This window comes from Balaenoptera borealis (genome assembly GCF_965194805.1).
Source record: "Balaenoptera borealis genome assembly, chromosome: 2".
Lineage (NCBI taxonomy): Eukaryota > Metazoa > Chordata > Mammalia > Artiodactyla > Balaenopteridae > Balaenoptera > Balaenoptera borealis.
The window spans coordinates 43,466,839-43,483,322 of NC_138867.1; the positions used below are offsets into that span (position 1 = coordinate 43,466,839).

The 16,484-nt window shown below is 39.7% G+C and overlaps 1 protein-coding gene across 15 annotated transcripts in view; it reads right to left on the bottom strand.

Moving 5' to 3' along the window:
* Window positions 1–16,484, bottom strand: part of ARL15 (ARF like GTPase 15) — a 538,502-nt gene that overhangs the window by 454,379 nt on the left and 67,639 nt on the right. The window lies entirely within an intron of this gene.

A 16,484-nucleotide genomic window follows, 5' to 3' on the forward strand; every position in this document is an offset into this window, starting at 1 on the left:
GTGTGTGACCCTCCTGAAGGCATTTCAGACTCCATTTCCTACACTGCACGCTGTGCTGGCCAGTAAACACTTCTGAGTCGTGCTGTATTTAAACCTTACGGAAAACAAAAGGGGAGGTGAACCGCAAGGGCACAAAGCAGCAAGGAGGAGATACCCTGACTGGCATTGCCCAACCATCTATTGGATACTTGCCCCCAGATGTCTCAATATCGTCTCCTCAAATGCAACGTGACTGTTTCTTAAAAAGTTACCTTTCCAGGGACTTCCCTGGTGGCGCAGTAGTTAAGAATCTTTCCGCCAATGGAGGGGACATGAGTTTGAGCCCTGGTCTGGGAAGATCCCACGTGCCGCGGAGTAACTAAACCCGTGCGCCACAACTACTGAGCCTGCGAGCCATAACTACTGAGCCCACGTGCCGCAACTACTGAAGCCCAGGAGCCTACAGCCCATGCTCTGCCACAAGAGAAGCCACCGCAATGAGAAGCCCGCGCAACGCAACAAGGAGTAGCCCCCACTTGCCACAACTAGAGAAAGCCTGTGCAGAGCAATGAAGACCCAACGCAGCCAAAAATAAACTAAAAAAAAAAAAAAAAAAAAAAGGTTACCTTTCCAACCAACCAGTTCCTTCTCTTGATATTCCTGTTTCTCTCCCCAGCCAGCTAGACTTGGAAAAGGCATCCTCTGAACCCTTCCCTTCCCTTCCCTCTGTGGTACCACCAAGTCCTCTCTGTGACCCTGTCCCTTCCCTCTGTCCCTCATCTGGGCCTTTACTCCCTAGTGCCTCGTACTTGTTCTCGTATGTCAAGCATTTTCCGTTTTAATCCCAGTGAAGTAAATACTCAAATGTGTACAGTCCTTTGCAGTTACAAATGTGCTTTCACTACATTTTCTCATTTCGGTTTTATTTTGAGCGACAGAACAGCTTGAGGAGGCAGGCAAGGAAAATACTATTTATACTTTACAGGAGAGGAACGAAACACTCAAAGGGCTGAAGTGACTTGGCCACGGACACTAGAACCATCTTGCCTTGGAAGGTTGCCTTCCTTAGGTAACTCACCTCAGCAGTGCCTTCCTCTCTCCCTCCCTCTCTCCCTCCTTCCCTCCTGTCCCCGGGTCTCCAGGCCTGTGTAACCCAACTGCTTGGGAAACACCTCCACCCGATACCCCACAGACACTTTAAACTCACCACGTCCAAAGCTACACACCTCCTTTCCTCTTATGAACTTGCTACTCTCCTGGGCTCCCCAGTTCCGTGAACAATTGTCACCCACGATCCACCCGCTGCCCACGCTAGAAACCCGAAGTCCCTGACTCCTCATCCTCCTTCACTCACACGGCCAATCACCGATTTCTGTCTCCATGATGATGAAACCGTTGCTTGAAACCAATGGTTTCTTTCAATCCCACTGCCCACTGCTGCCACGCTGACCAGCTCATTCACGTCCATCTCTCTGATGACACTAACCTGCACACTCGCAGCCCATTCCATTCTGCTGCTTACCACATTTCCATGTCTCCCCGCAACGCTCAGAATAAAAATCAAACTCCTGAACAAGGCTGACAGAGTCCTTCCAGTTCTCTGGCCAGGGCCTCCTTGACTTAGCCAGCTCATGCTCCCATTATAAAATACCATAGACTGGGCAGCTTGAACAACAGACATTTCTCTCTCACAGTTCTGCAGGCTGGACAGTCCGAAATGAACATTCAAGTGGGGTTTGGTTACTGGTGAGGACTCCCTTCCTGGCTTGCAGACAGTCACGTTGTCCCCATGTGGCCATTTGCTCAGAGAGGGGGAGGGGGAGCGCATGAGAGAGCTAGCTATCTCTCTCTGCCTTCTGGCATCTCTTCTTATGAGGGCACTAATTGTATCAGATCGGAGCCCCATCCTTATGACCTCACTTAACCTCAGTTACCTCCTCATTGGCCCTGTCTCCAAATACAATCACATTCTGAGGTACTGGGGTTTAAAACTCCAACATATGAATTAGGGGGGAGGGAGGCACACAATTCAGCCCATAACATCCCTCTCTAATCTCAAGTGAAGACCTGTCCCCTTGGCAGTCTACACTCCAACCACACCGGCTACTCACTGTGGCCTTACCTCCGTGCCTTTGCCCAATTTACTCCCTCACTGGGACCCTCTTGTCTTCCTCCTTCTTTCCTTACTCCCATCTCATCCTTTAACCTCAGCCTACATAACCTTTGTTCCTCGAGAAAGTCTGCCCTGACCTGCAACCCCATTCTCCCTCTGGGATTAGGGACCCCCCACCATGTGTTCCCAGAACACTGATGACATGTGCCTGTGTCCCTTACTTATCCATGAAGTCACGTACTATGCCTCATTCATTGTTGGATCTGTAACATACACCAGATGGTACACTTTCAATAGATATCATTGTCCAGTGTCATTCTCAGGAAGGGAGCAAGAAAGGCAGACAGGGAGAGAGGGAGAGAGGGAGAGAGGGAGGGAAGGAGGGAGGGAGGAAAGGAGGGACCAGAGTAAGGGGGGCTCCTCACTATCTACAGAAGAAAGTCCAGTCCTCAGCTTGGCATCTGAAGCCACCCTCTGCTGGGCCTCAAGACCCTAATGTTAACAAACTTATGATTACCAAAAGGGAAAGGTGGGGGGAGGAATAAATTCAGAGACTGGGATTAACATATACACACTGCTATATATAAAACAGATAATCAATAAGGACCTACTGTATAGCACAGGGAACTCTACTCAATACTCTGTAATAACCTATACGGGAAAAGAATCTGAAAAAGGATAGATATATGTATATGTATAACCAAATCCCTTTGCTGTGCACCTGAAACTAACACAACATTGTAAATCAACTGTACTCCAATATGAAATAAAACTTAAAAAAAAAAAAAAGAAGACCCTAATGTTTATATTTTAAGCCCTGCGTAGAAAAAGCAGAGCCCTATATTGCCTTTGGGGGTAAAAATAGAAGAAGCAATGGGCAGAAGTGTGAGAGAAACACGGTTGGAGTGGGAAGAGAGGGAGTGCTTAATGAAAACCACAAAAGAGAGGCTCTGAATTTGCGTTAAAGTACCTGGATGGTCCACTCCACCTTCAAGACACATTCTTTTCTATGCTGATTCCCTTCTATTCCCATAAGAACCAACAACTGCAGAGTCTCCTCTCAGGTCCCTGTTCAGCTCCCTGCCCTAGGTCCAAGCTATTTTCCTAATAATACTATTATGAAATATTACTTTCATAATACTAAGACTTATTTACCTCTTGCGCTGTGTTCACATTTGCACTGACGGTGCAAAATCAAGAGTGAGTGAAACTGCTGGCCTCTTAGCACAAATCATGGCAGTGGCACCAAACTCTACAGCAGCCACTGTATTTTTCACTGCTATGCACTGGTAAAAGTGATGGCAGTTTGAATTAGGAATAGCCTATGAAGCAGTAAACATTGACTTTATTAAATTCATTGGTCTTAGACTTTGAAAGGATTTTTTACACACATGTAACTTTTTTATTATTACATTTAATTATTATGTATTATCTTCATTACTACCTTTCTTTTTATTATTCTGTGATGAAATGGGAAATACACATAGAGCATTTTTGCTGTATATTGAAGTATGAGGGTTGTAGCACGAAAAGTTACTTATGAACTGAAAAGGCTTTTTTCTTTCATGGAATCCCATTTCTACTGAAAAAAAAATCACTAACAAACTATAATTATTCACACTTGCATATTTCACAAATATTTTCTCAACAATAAATAAAGTAAGCCTGTCAATTCAAGTAAAACAACTGTTAGTATTTGTTGTCAGTAATAAAATTTAAGCTTTCAAATGAAGATTAAATTTTTGGAAAACCTGTATCTGCCACCATGAACTTGATAAATTCCCAATACCGAAACCTTTTCTGATGAGATCAGTAGTGATATTAACAAATGTAATTTTTCTTATATTATGTCATCATTTGGAAGATTCACCTAACTCAATGAACCAAAATCATGCATGGGTAAGAGATCCTTTCAAAGTTCAAGACAGACCAGTGGATTTTCAACAAAATAGACTAGAATAAGTTCACTGGTTTCAGGCTCCACATTGCAACTAACCTTTAAGAAACTAGCATTTGAGAGTTTGGGTACAGAATCACAGAATATGCACAATTATTAGAAATGATATCGAAATACTCCTTCCTTTTCCAACTTCATGTCTACATGAGGCTGATTTTTTTTTTTTTACATACTTCAAAGCAACAGATTAAATGCAGAAGCAGATATGAGAATCTAGCTGTCTTCTGTTAAGGCAGTCATTAAAGAGATCTGCAAAAATTTAAAATACCACACTTCTTTTTTTTTTTCCACATTTTATAATTTTAATTTTAGATTATAAAATATATATACAATATGTTGACATTCACAATTGAAGGTTATTATTTAGGTTTTTTTTTTTAACATCTTTATTGGAGTATAATTGCTTTACAATGATGTGTTAGTTTCTGCTTTATAACAAAGTGAATCAGTTATACATATACATATGTTCCCATATCTCTTCCCTCTTGCATCTCCCTCCCTCCTACCCTCCCTATCCCACCCCTCTAGGTGGTCACAAAGCACCGAGCTGATCTCCCTGTGCTATGCGGTTGCTTCCCACTAGCCATCTATTTTATGTTTGGTAGTGTATATATGTCCATGCCACTCTCTAACTTTGTCCCAGCTTACCCTTCCCCCTCCCCATATCCTCAAGCCCATTCTCTAGTAGGTCTGTGTCTTTTTTCCCCGTCTTGCCACTAGGCTCTTCATGATCTTTTTTTTTTTTTTCCTTAGAGTCCATATATATGTGTTAGCATACTGTATTTGTTTTTCTCTTTCTGACTTACTTCACTCTGTATGACAGACTCTAACTCCATCCACCTCACTACAAATAACTCAATTTCGTTTCTTTTTATGGCTGAGTAATATTCCATTGTATATATGTAATACCACACTTCTTGCTAAGTTTTTTGTTTTGGAAAATAGCTATTTTTATTGAAAAAATGTTATTCATATGAATAGGTAATAGTTTTTTACTGTTATTTTTAAATGAATTGGTAAATAAATATTTTCAGAGCATCTGTTTCTTTTGTTAATCTGTTAAATATTGAGAGCTATAGCCCACATAAACAAAACTCTTTAGGGGCCTTAATAATTTTTAGTAGTGTAAAGAGGTCCTAAGACCAAAAAGTTTGAGAACAACTGTATTGCCCTATTTGACTTTGGCTGGTTTTTCAATGCCACAGCAGGTCCTATATGGTCCATGAAGCTTCCCTACCCCATGGTGCTTCCTCCTGGTGCCCTACTATAGCATTCACTGTCAAGGCCACTATTTGAATAGCCATATAGTTGTTTAATATTCAGGAGTCAGATTTTTACATGATAGTTTTCTACCATCCATGTTTAAGAATTTTGAGGAATTTGTTTTCTGATAGTTGTTAACACAGCTCCATGAAACTGAGAACACAATTATAGCAGACAAACTTCTTTATTCAAAAAAGAGTAAAATGCACCCCCTAGTGGACACGTAAGCTCATAGAACACAAAAGAAGTTTATTTGGAAGAGTTCTGGCCTCATTCCAGGAAATTCAGATAATAAAATAGTACTATATGAGCATAGGAAAAGTATTAGCTTTAATTTTTTGAGGACATGTTTTAAAAAGAACTAAGAAAATGTGAAACCAGATTTGGTTCAGACTTAATAACTAAATGCAAATGTGAACCTGAGGTCACATTGCTACATGCTTAGTAAAAAACAAGCTTCTTTCTTAAAATCTTATGAGTCGATTACACATTATACATATAAAAATAATCTATTTAAATTATGTATTATTTATTAATTAATAATAACTTTAATAAGTCAGAAAGAGAAAAATAAATACCGTATGCTGACACATATATATAGAATCTAAAAAAAAAAAGGTGGTTCTGATGAACCTAGGGGGCAGACAGGCAGACAGGAATAAAGACAGACAAAGATGTAGAGAATGGACTTGAGGACATGGGGAGGGGGAAGGGTAAGCTGGGACAAAGTGAGGGAGTAGCATTGACATATATACACTACCAAATGTAAAATAAATAACTAGTGGGAAGCAGCTGCATAGCACAGGGAGATCAGCTCGGTGGTTTGTGATCACCTAGAGGGGTGGGATAGGGACGGTGGGAAGGAATATGGGGATATATGTATACATATAGCTGATTCACTTTATTATACAGCAGAAACTGACACAACATGGTAAAGCAATTATACTCCAATAAAGATGTTAAAAAAAAAAAAAAAGAACTACCACATGACACAGCAATCCATTTTTGGGTATATATCGGAAAAAAACAAAAACACTAATTTGAAAAGATATATGCACCCCCCAAAAAATAATAATAATAATAACTTTAAATATTTAGAAACATTTAACATTGATGGATAAAGCTGGGATTATTATGATTAGTTCAATCTCCAGATATTAAAACTGCTCTCAAGTCACAACCTCGGCATTCCAATGACCTGCCAAAAATCTGAAATGGGCCCTCTGAAGGATGAGAACAAATACGTGAGGTATATCTTTATTTAACTTTGTATATTAATGTTAAAAGGATTTAATTCTTTGCATCTTTTTCTGAAAACAAGAGTGAAAATATGCACAACCTTACACTTTATACAGTTAAAAATAATGTAATGAAATGGAACGATCTCCAAAATATATAATTAAGTTTAAAAAATGAAGTTACAGAATGGGTGGTATGTGATCCAACTTATGTTCTTAAAAACGTACACACATGCACTCATGTTTGAGCACAGATATATGTTAATAGTTTACTAAACTATTTCTGAACAGATATATGCATTAATGGAAAAAGTAATGGAGGAGCTTTTTACTCTACTTCTATACTGCTTAAATGTTATGAGCATTTTTTAATTCAAAATAATCAAATAGGGAACTTTTAGTAAGGTACGAAGATTAACAATTAAGTCAAAGCATCTCATGGAATGGAAATAACTAGTTATTTCATCAACTAGGGTATTAGAAGGTTTAAGTAGTAATGAGAAAGTTGATCTCACTGTTTTTTAAATCATGAGACCAGGGGCTTCCCTGGTGGCGCAGGGGTTGAGAATCTGCCTGCTAATGCAGGGGACACGGGTTCGAGCCCTGGTCTGGGAAGATCCCACATGCCACGGAGCAGCTGGGCCCGTGAGCCACAACTACTGAGCCTGCGCGTCTGGAGCCTGTGCCCCGCAGCAAGAGAGGCCGCGATAGTGAGAGGCCCGCGCACCGCGATGAAGAGTGGCCCCCGCTTGCCACAACTAGAGAAAGCCCTCGCACAGAAACGAAGACCAAACACGGCCATAAATAAACAAATAAATAAATAAATAATAATAAAAAAAAAAAAAAAAAAAAATCATGAGACCAGTATTGGGAAAAGGGTTTGTTTTTGTTTTTTAATGCCTTTATCAATAAAACACATGATGTCTGATTCCTTGGATGATGACAAGCTGTGGTGGTATAAATAATCCTCTCTGCCACTTTTCAAAACTCTGGCAAGGATAGTTACTCCTTTGCAACTGATATTATCTGACCAGATGATCATGATGTTCCTTTTTTAAGTCTCAAATTCTATGACCCATGAAGTGCTGAGATACCATCACGGTCATGAAATCATTTTCTAGCTTTGAGTTTTTATAGACCTAGCCTCACCATAGCAGCCTGGTGAGCACAGTACTTTAAGTGAGTAATTCACTGGCATCATTAACCTCAACTGACATTAGTAGGGTTGATTGAAAACAACAAAAAAAAAATCAGTGGTATTACCAAACCACCGCCACTAAGGAGTATACTCTTCCCATTACAATATGAGCATCAGGTACAAAAAAGACAAGTGATGTATTTGCTCCAACAGCCCTTTTTATCCGAACACACAATATCTCCAAGCCAGCAACTTGGAGAAGACCGGCCAAGAATAAATTTCTGTTGTCATCACTTATATGAAATGCTACTGAGCTGTTATAATATGCCAGTGTTTCACTCTGTAATCATGTATGGCCCACTGGATATATCCATTTAAGCAAAACCACTCTTTTCTTCAAACTAATTAAAACTCTCTAATCTCTTATTTTGTAAACCTACTCCAATTATTATTTATGTTGAAACATTTGTCTCATTTCACTAAGATCCTCTGCCTGTGCTCAAAGAAGTACAACTTCCTATTAGTCAACTAAATTGCCTCAAACACATTTCAATGTTGTGGTTTTCTGAGCACAGGCAGAGCAAGTTTAAAAAACAGTGAGGCTAAGAGTGGTCAGTATGTGAACCAGGATTCAATAGTCAATCGTGTCCAAATTGTGTATTCAAGTTACAGGGGGAACTGCTCGTTTATAAGGTTCCCTTACCATTGGCCTGGGTCACGATGATACAAGGTAAAAACAGGCTTAAAAATGTGCTCTACAAGAAAATGACCAAAAGGACCCAAAAAGTAGCAAAAAGGGCAAGAGAATGTGTGTGAGAAAACACGTAATACGTCATTAGAACTAAAACTAAGGGTAGAGGATCAACCAAAGGACTCGGGGGGATTGACACAAATTCATTACCTTTCAAGAGTGGTATTTGTGAGAAGTACAAGGGATTCGAACACTGTCCACCCCACTCGTCATACAAATGCAGTAAAAGTGTGGCGTCTCCTCCATTTGAAGCCCTTTCCTAATAACCGAAGAGCAATAGCTTTCTGTTGAAATACTAAGACTGGAGTCAAAAGAGCAGGGCCATCACTAACCAGTTTTCTCTGAAGGCGTTTAAGACTACTCAGACGTGCACAGGAAACGCCTCTATCCTGCTTAAGTGAGATCCTTTATTATGACAAGTAGCATCTAGCATTTTTTGAGAGCAGAGGCAGGCAAGTTATACTTCACCTTATTTTCAGATATTCCCCGAGCTGAAAAGTGCCCCACCAGAGCATGTTGAACCCTAGAATCTTCCTTACTAAAAAAATTTAACTGGCCACGTGGTCACTTAACTGGAGAATGCAGCTTCCAGTCTCCCTTGCAGCCAAATGTGGCCACATGGCGCCAATGGAATGGAAGTGGAAGTGATGTGTGCAACTTCCAGGATACCTGCATAATTAAAAGGGAATTCATTGTTTGCCTCCTTTCCCTCTCTTCCTACTCTCCCTATCAGTAGAGGAGTATCCTACAATATCAGAACAGCATACATTTATCAGAACTCAACCAGTGTGCCAGTGACATATGATTCAACACGTGGATCAATATAAACAGAAAAACAAGGGTTTTGAAAACACATCTTAGTGTATATGCAAACTGATTACAAAGCAGAAGCATTTGATATAAACTAGTACTGTCAATTTAGAATAGCATGACAGAATTATTAATAAGGTTTCTTTGTATACACAAAACTTTAAATAATACAACTCTCAAAAATAAAAATTCATCACAAATACTACAATTGGAAACCCGGCACACCAAATGTAAACTGTTTTTAAGACCGTTGCCATCTGAGGGTACCACATTAGCTGATTAAGAGAAACGGAGGTGATCTTTTGCAGGATTTGTCCTGAATGTGCCAAGTCTTCAAAAGTACATTTTTAATAAAAAATTCTTTTTCCATCTATGGGAAACAAACAGTGGGAAACAGGTGGATAATTCAGCAAATGGGGCTGAGTAATGGACAAACCATGAGGGAAAAAAGCAAAGTTGCCTCACAGCTTACTCTGAACTAAATTCCAACTGGATTCAAATTTTAAATGTAAAAAATAAACCCACAAGAGTACCTAGAGGAGGAGGAGGGGGAGGGGAGGAGGAGGGGGAGGAGGGAGAGGAGGATATCATCTTTATATTCTTAGGGGTGTGGAAAAGCATTCAAGGATGAAAGGAAAGCATCCGGCCATTCTTTCCATATTACCAAATCCCAACACCCTTCCTGTCATTATGGTTACCTCACCTGTAAGGTTAACAAAATTGAAAACCAAAACGGGAATGCAAGAAAAGGGAGCAACCTGGTCACTGAATCTCTCATGGCCAAAGGTAAGCCCAGATTCGGGGGTGAGTGGCTCTTTTTGCCCTGGAAGCACTGCATGTGACCGCTTTCCCAGTGCCCAGCACTGCCAGCTCCAAAGTCCGAGCCTGAAATACTTTTAACCCCAACCCTGGCTCTAAAACAAACAAAAACAAAACAAGCAAACAAAAACAAAACAATAACAAGAGCCAAGAACCCAGGAACTGTTAGAACACTGAGGAAGCTGACAGTAAACGTCCCCTTCCTGACTTCCTGACCAGCCTGCAACACAAGACGGAAGACTGAACTTAAGCTCAAAGGACGCTCCATTCTTCCCATGTTACCCGACTAGAGTCCTTTTCAGGAACGTGGGGCATGAGAATAAGCGGTTATCTCTAAAGTGTTCTTAAGTTCATATTCTTCAGCAGCGCCGACTCAACAATTCGACCCTGACATAAAGCCAACTTCACAGACCAATCGTTATTTCAAAAAACAAGAAAAACCTTGAGTAAATGCTAAATAAAAAAAAAAAGCTTTCCAGGGCTTCCCTGGTGGCGCAGTGGTTAGGAATCCACCTGCCAATGCAGGGGACGGGTTTTGAGCCCTGCTCCAGGAAGAGCCCACATGTCGCGGAGCAACTGGGCCCGTGCGCCACTGAGCCTGCGCTCTAGAGCCCGCGAGCCACAACTAACGAGGCCTGTGCGCCTAGAGCCCGTGCTCCGCAACAAGAGAAGCCACTGCAATGAGAAGCCCGCTCACCACAACGAAGAGTAGCCCCCGCTCGCTGCAACTGGAGAAAGCCCACACACAGTAACAAAGACACAACTCAGCCAAAAATAAATAAAAGAAAATAAATAAATTTATTTTAAAAAAAAAAGCTTTCCAAAAAGAAACACATCAGCTTGCTGTAATAAAGAATAAAGTAATCAACACATTTCAAGAGCCAAAAAGGTATTCTTAGAGATATGAAAGGCTTAACCCAGAAGAGACTGACTATAACTGTCTGGGATTTGGGGCCAGATATTTACGACTAGCAAATGACAGAGATAAAATTAACTAATTTAAAAATGCAAGTGTTACAGCTATCCAATCTAATCCACAGCAATAATTCCAAGGTAAAATACTGTGGTGCTAACTTTTATAGATGGTGAACTAGGCCATCAATAATTCTTCTAACATGATGAAGGTAATAAGGGGCAGAGTCAGGACTCAAATCAAGGTCTTCTAATCCCAAGATCAGAGGTGTTTTGCTCCATCCTATAGCACCTTCCCTGGTGGAAACAACATTTAGGTCAATTTGTAACATTTGAAGGAATCACTAGCACTAGCATTCCGTAAGAAACTGAATTAACTTGGGGCAGTGACAAAGGAAAAGGCTTTGATTCATGCCATTTTTTTTTTTCTGAGAATTTTTTTCATATACTATAATCTAGAAGCAACTAACTCTATTATCCAAGACATTAATCTTTATAATTAAAAAATGGCATGTGCAAAGTACAGTTCAAATACCCCTTCTACAGTAAAATACTGGCATGTATCTATTGAATATTTCTCTTCTACCCCCAGTATTAGTGCAGATAAGGTAATATACTTAAGACTTACATGGGTAAAGAATCACCTGGAAAAAAATGCTCTCAAAGTCCTTGGTTTCTCTGGGGCATAGGGAGTCTGTGTCCCTGTAGCAGAGACTGTCAGGGGTTTCACAATATTTATTTTCCTCTCCTTCCTTAGTAAGAGAACTGTGTACGTGGCCCTGTGGGGAAAATGCTGTACTTTCTAGCCTTACTTGTAGTTATGTATGATCATAAGTTCTGAAATATGGAAGCAAAACTAGGATGAAATCCTAGGATGTTTCCTTAAAGAAAGGGGGCAGACTATTCTTTGCCCTTCTTCCCACTGTCTGAAACGTGGGCATGATGGCTTGAGCTCAAGCAGCCGTTTCGGACAATGAGGTATATGCCATGCTTTGGCAGATAAAGCAACAAAATAGAAACAGGCTGGATCCTGAAAGAACAGGGGCCACCATATTAGACTATTTACCTCCAAATTTGTTTACAGAAATAACTTTCTAGCTTATTTATGCTGCTGTACACTGGAGAGCAGAACCTAACTCTAACTGATTGGAGCACCCATGATTTTCACTGCTTTGCAACATTTTCAAGCATCTCAATTATCTCAAAAGATGTCATTAAATTCTCATTTTTAATTTACTTTAAATCCAAAAATAAATACTTACCAAAAGCACATATATGACCATACCTATGTATAGAATCAGGGACTCTTCTGCAAAATTAAATAGCATCAAAAAGCCCTACTCTGGGGTACATTAGGTATCCCTCAACCACACTTAAATGACCACCTATTTATATCCTTTCTACAACATCTAACACACTGCACTGTGTTTGCCAACACCACCCCTGCTCTCCCTGCCAACTAGACTAGAAACTCTCTAGCTCACTAGAAATGCCTAGCAAAATGCCCAGCACAGTGCAGACGCTCAGAAAATGTTTGTAGACTGATTGAACAAGTTAAAAACGGGCTTTAACAATGCGATTCCCTGTCATAATTGGAAATCCTCTCAAGGTACTGGTTAGACGTGGTACTGAGTTGTGAATTTATCCCGTGGTTTCCAACCTGGGCAATGTTTAAAAATGGCAAATCTCTGGATCCCACCTGACCCAGGATCATTGAATCAGAACCACCTGGGTTGGATTCTAGGCACTTGCAGTGTATACAAACTAGACCTACGCTGCTTATACGACAACTCACTTTCAAGGAAGGAAGGGAAGGACACAGTAGAGTAACTTGAAAATCCTGTTTTGATGTAAGCATATGAAATAGAGGGAAATGCCTCTCTCTGGAGTTAGAGTGAAAAAGTGCCTATTGCCTTTTATCATTTTACGTTCTACTTCCTCTAGGGTTCGCTTTCCTGCCCCTATAAAATGCTACTGCCATTCTGTGAATTCCTTTGAAATAGTTCAAACCATGAAGACAACGTTGTTAACATTCATTTTCTCTAACTCAGTATTTTTCCTTAAAATTCAAAATGTCATCAATTATTAGTTACCACTCTCCAAACCCCACACTTACAAATAATAAATGCCAGCATTTAGGTAACTTTTTTAATAAGCACATTCCAAATTTTATTTTACACACCTAACTAAAATCGGTTTCTTCAGTGTTGTCTACAGTCATTAACATTTTATTGACTTCATATGGACTTAGAAAGCTTTTATGGGCCTTTTTTCTCCACCACAAGCTATCTGGGGTAGCATTTTAATGCTCTTCTAGGAAGTTAGTGTTTCTCTTAAAGTACTCACCTCTGATAGAAAACCCAACACTTACTATAATAACACAATTAAGAACTACCAATCTAAACAGCTAGATGTTGGCCTTTTGCAACAAGCCTTCTTCTTTTCAGGTCAGCAATACTAGTTAAATACCAACCAGTCCCATCAGTAATCTGATAATAAATATTCAGTCACATTAACAAAGTCTTCAAACTTCTGAATTACTGGTGATACTTAATATTACATAATGATGTTCAAAGTTCCAACCCTTGATTAATCTATTAAAAATAAGCCTGCAAAACCGACAGTAACCATGTCTGGCCATCTAAATACAATTCGCCCAATGGTTGTGTCAGTAAAAATATCATCCTACATTATTATTCAGAATCATAAGGAAATGAACCACTGTAGAGATTTAGATATTCCTTCTAAATGTGCTATACTTGGCTTTTTTGTCTTATTTCCTCACCTATAGAGATAATTATACTTACCTCACGGGTTGGGTTTTTCCTTACGATCACATGATTTTTAATATGCTTCTCAAATAATAATCAATAAATGGCAGAATAATAGTATTATTATATAATTTGCTGCTTTCTTTTTGTAATGACTCAAATGTATTAGTTTGGGTCATCTTAAAATAACTAATTATTTAACTTTATGTTAAATCAGATTTCTTATGTAATACCGGAATGCATAGACAAGCTACACTGCAAGCACCAAGGTTAAGAAAATGTGAACACACCTTGAAACTGGAAAAAACCTTATTAAATTTTCTCCTTAGAAAATTGAATTAGTCATCAAAATCTCCTGCATCTCAGGACCAGATGGCTTCACTGGTGAATTTTACTAAACATTTAAAGAAGAACTAACACCAATCCTTCTGAAACTCATTCCAAAGAAAATCAGAGAAGGGAATACTCCCAAACTCATTTTATGAGACCAGTATTATCTGGATACCAAAACACAGAAAAGGACACTACTAGAAAATAAAACTATAGGTCAATATCCCTGATGAATATAGGGATAGTACAAAAATTCTCAATAAAAGACTAGCAAACCAAATTCAGCAGCATATGAAAACAATCGCTCATCATGATCAACTGGGATTTACCCCTGGGACGCAAAGATGGTTCAACAAACACAAAATCAATGTGATACGTCACATTAACAGAACAAAAGAATCATATCATCATCTCAATAGATAAAGAAAAAAGCATTCGACAAAATTCAACATCCATTCATAATAAAAACTCTTAAATTAGCCATAGAAGGAACACATCTCAACATAATGAAGGTCATATGACAAGTCCATAGCTAACATCATACTCAATGGTGAAAGGTTGGAAGCTTTTCCTCTAAGATCAAGACAAAGATTCCCAATCTCACCACTCCTATTCAACATAGTACTAAAGTCCTAGCTAGAGCAAGCAGGCAAGAAAGGAAAAAAAAAAAAAAAAATGATATCTGACTTAGAGAGGAAAAAAGTATAATCTATTTGTAGATGACATGATTTTAACATATAGAAAATCCTAAAAACTCAACCAAAAACACTGGTAGATGTAATCAATGAATCAGTTGCAGGGTACAAAATTAACCTACAAAAATCAGTAGCATTTCTATCCACCTACAATGAATTTTCTGAAAAAGAAATAAATTGATCCCATTTATGATAGCATCAAAAACAATAAAAAACTTATCCATAAATTTAACAAAGGAGGTGAAAGATCTCTTCTGAAAATAAGACCTTGATGAAAGGAACTGAAGACACAAATAAACAGAAAGGGTGTTAGTTGGGTGGTCCACCATTTCTTAAAACCCGACGGGCCCAGAGTCACACATACGTTCCTCAAAGATCATTTTCTAGTCCCCACTTATCATATTTCTCATTCTGTCAGTCCTATCATCAATCTCCATGGGAAAAACTTCTCCAAGGTTCAGGCTCAGGGCGCACATGAGGACTGTCTCTGCACGGTGGCTGGGCCTGCTTCCTCCTCCCTGTTTTGCTGTAACATGCGCTCCTCTCTCATTTGAAACAGCCACACTCACCTCATTGGGCTGCAGTCCCTGCAGGTGGGTGGAGGGGTGTGCCAGGCCGCCATGCCCCCACCTGAAGCCCCTCAAGGTTTCACAGCACAGGGGCAGAGCTCAAGGTCAGAGATAGGTGGGTGCCTTCCTCCTCCTGACGCCGCTACCACGTCAGCACAGAGTCACATGTAACCAGGCACGCAGAGGACAAAGCCAACATCCTCTAAACCTTCCTGAGAGCCTGGTTGGCCACCAGTTTCCATCCCCATCCCGCTCTGAGCATTTCTCAGATTCTCCCTTGCTTCTCTATTTTGCACAGACCCTCCTCCAGGCATGCTCAGACAACAGCACTCAACTCACCTCTGTCCTATGGGTCTCATCCTTCCTTTCCGACCTTTTGACCAACTGATTTGCTGAGTTTCATACTATGATAAAATATGCTTCTAGATTTCCAAACTTTGAAAATAATTCAAGGAGTTTTTACTGTTACTGATTTGCTATCAAAGGCTTCTTTGACCTTCCAAAGGAATTCATTATTTGGTTCCTTCAATCAATCCATGAACCAGGCTTTAGTCCTGTTGTCACAAAAACTAGGAGAATTGGGTTTGAGTCCCAACACCTGCATTAATGAGTCCTATCCCTTGAACAAGTCACATAGCCTTTCAATGAGTTGGTGTCCTCATCTATAAACTGAAGCTGTCAGGCTAGAAATAATATTTGCCAGAGAAATGACTGAGAGATTCCTTCCAGTTCTAAAATTCTATGAGCCTAAGTACTTACTGAACCCAGACTCTGTATTAAGATGGCAGAATGGGGGAGGATACAAAAAAGTTGATCTCAATGAACACACAATCTAACTGAGAAAATGCCATATTGACTTCAAAATCACATGTTAAATCCAGAAGGATTAAAAAGCTAGATGGTAAAATAACAATAATAATAGTAATGATGACTTTTTGAGGAATATATATGGAAATATTTTTTAAATCCTGCATTGGGAAACATCTATACCCTTCTTCTGGCAAGAGTGCCTTGATTTATCATGGAGAACCACTTCCCCACACACAGTCTATATAGTTTGGGTGGAGCTGAGCCCACCTCCAGCTCCACAGATACAGGCTTGGCCAACCACAGCCTCACATCTTCCTGGCCATGGGTCT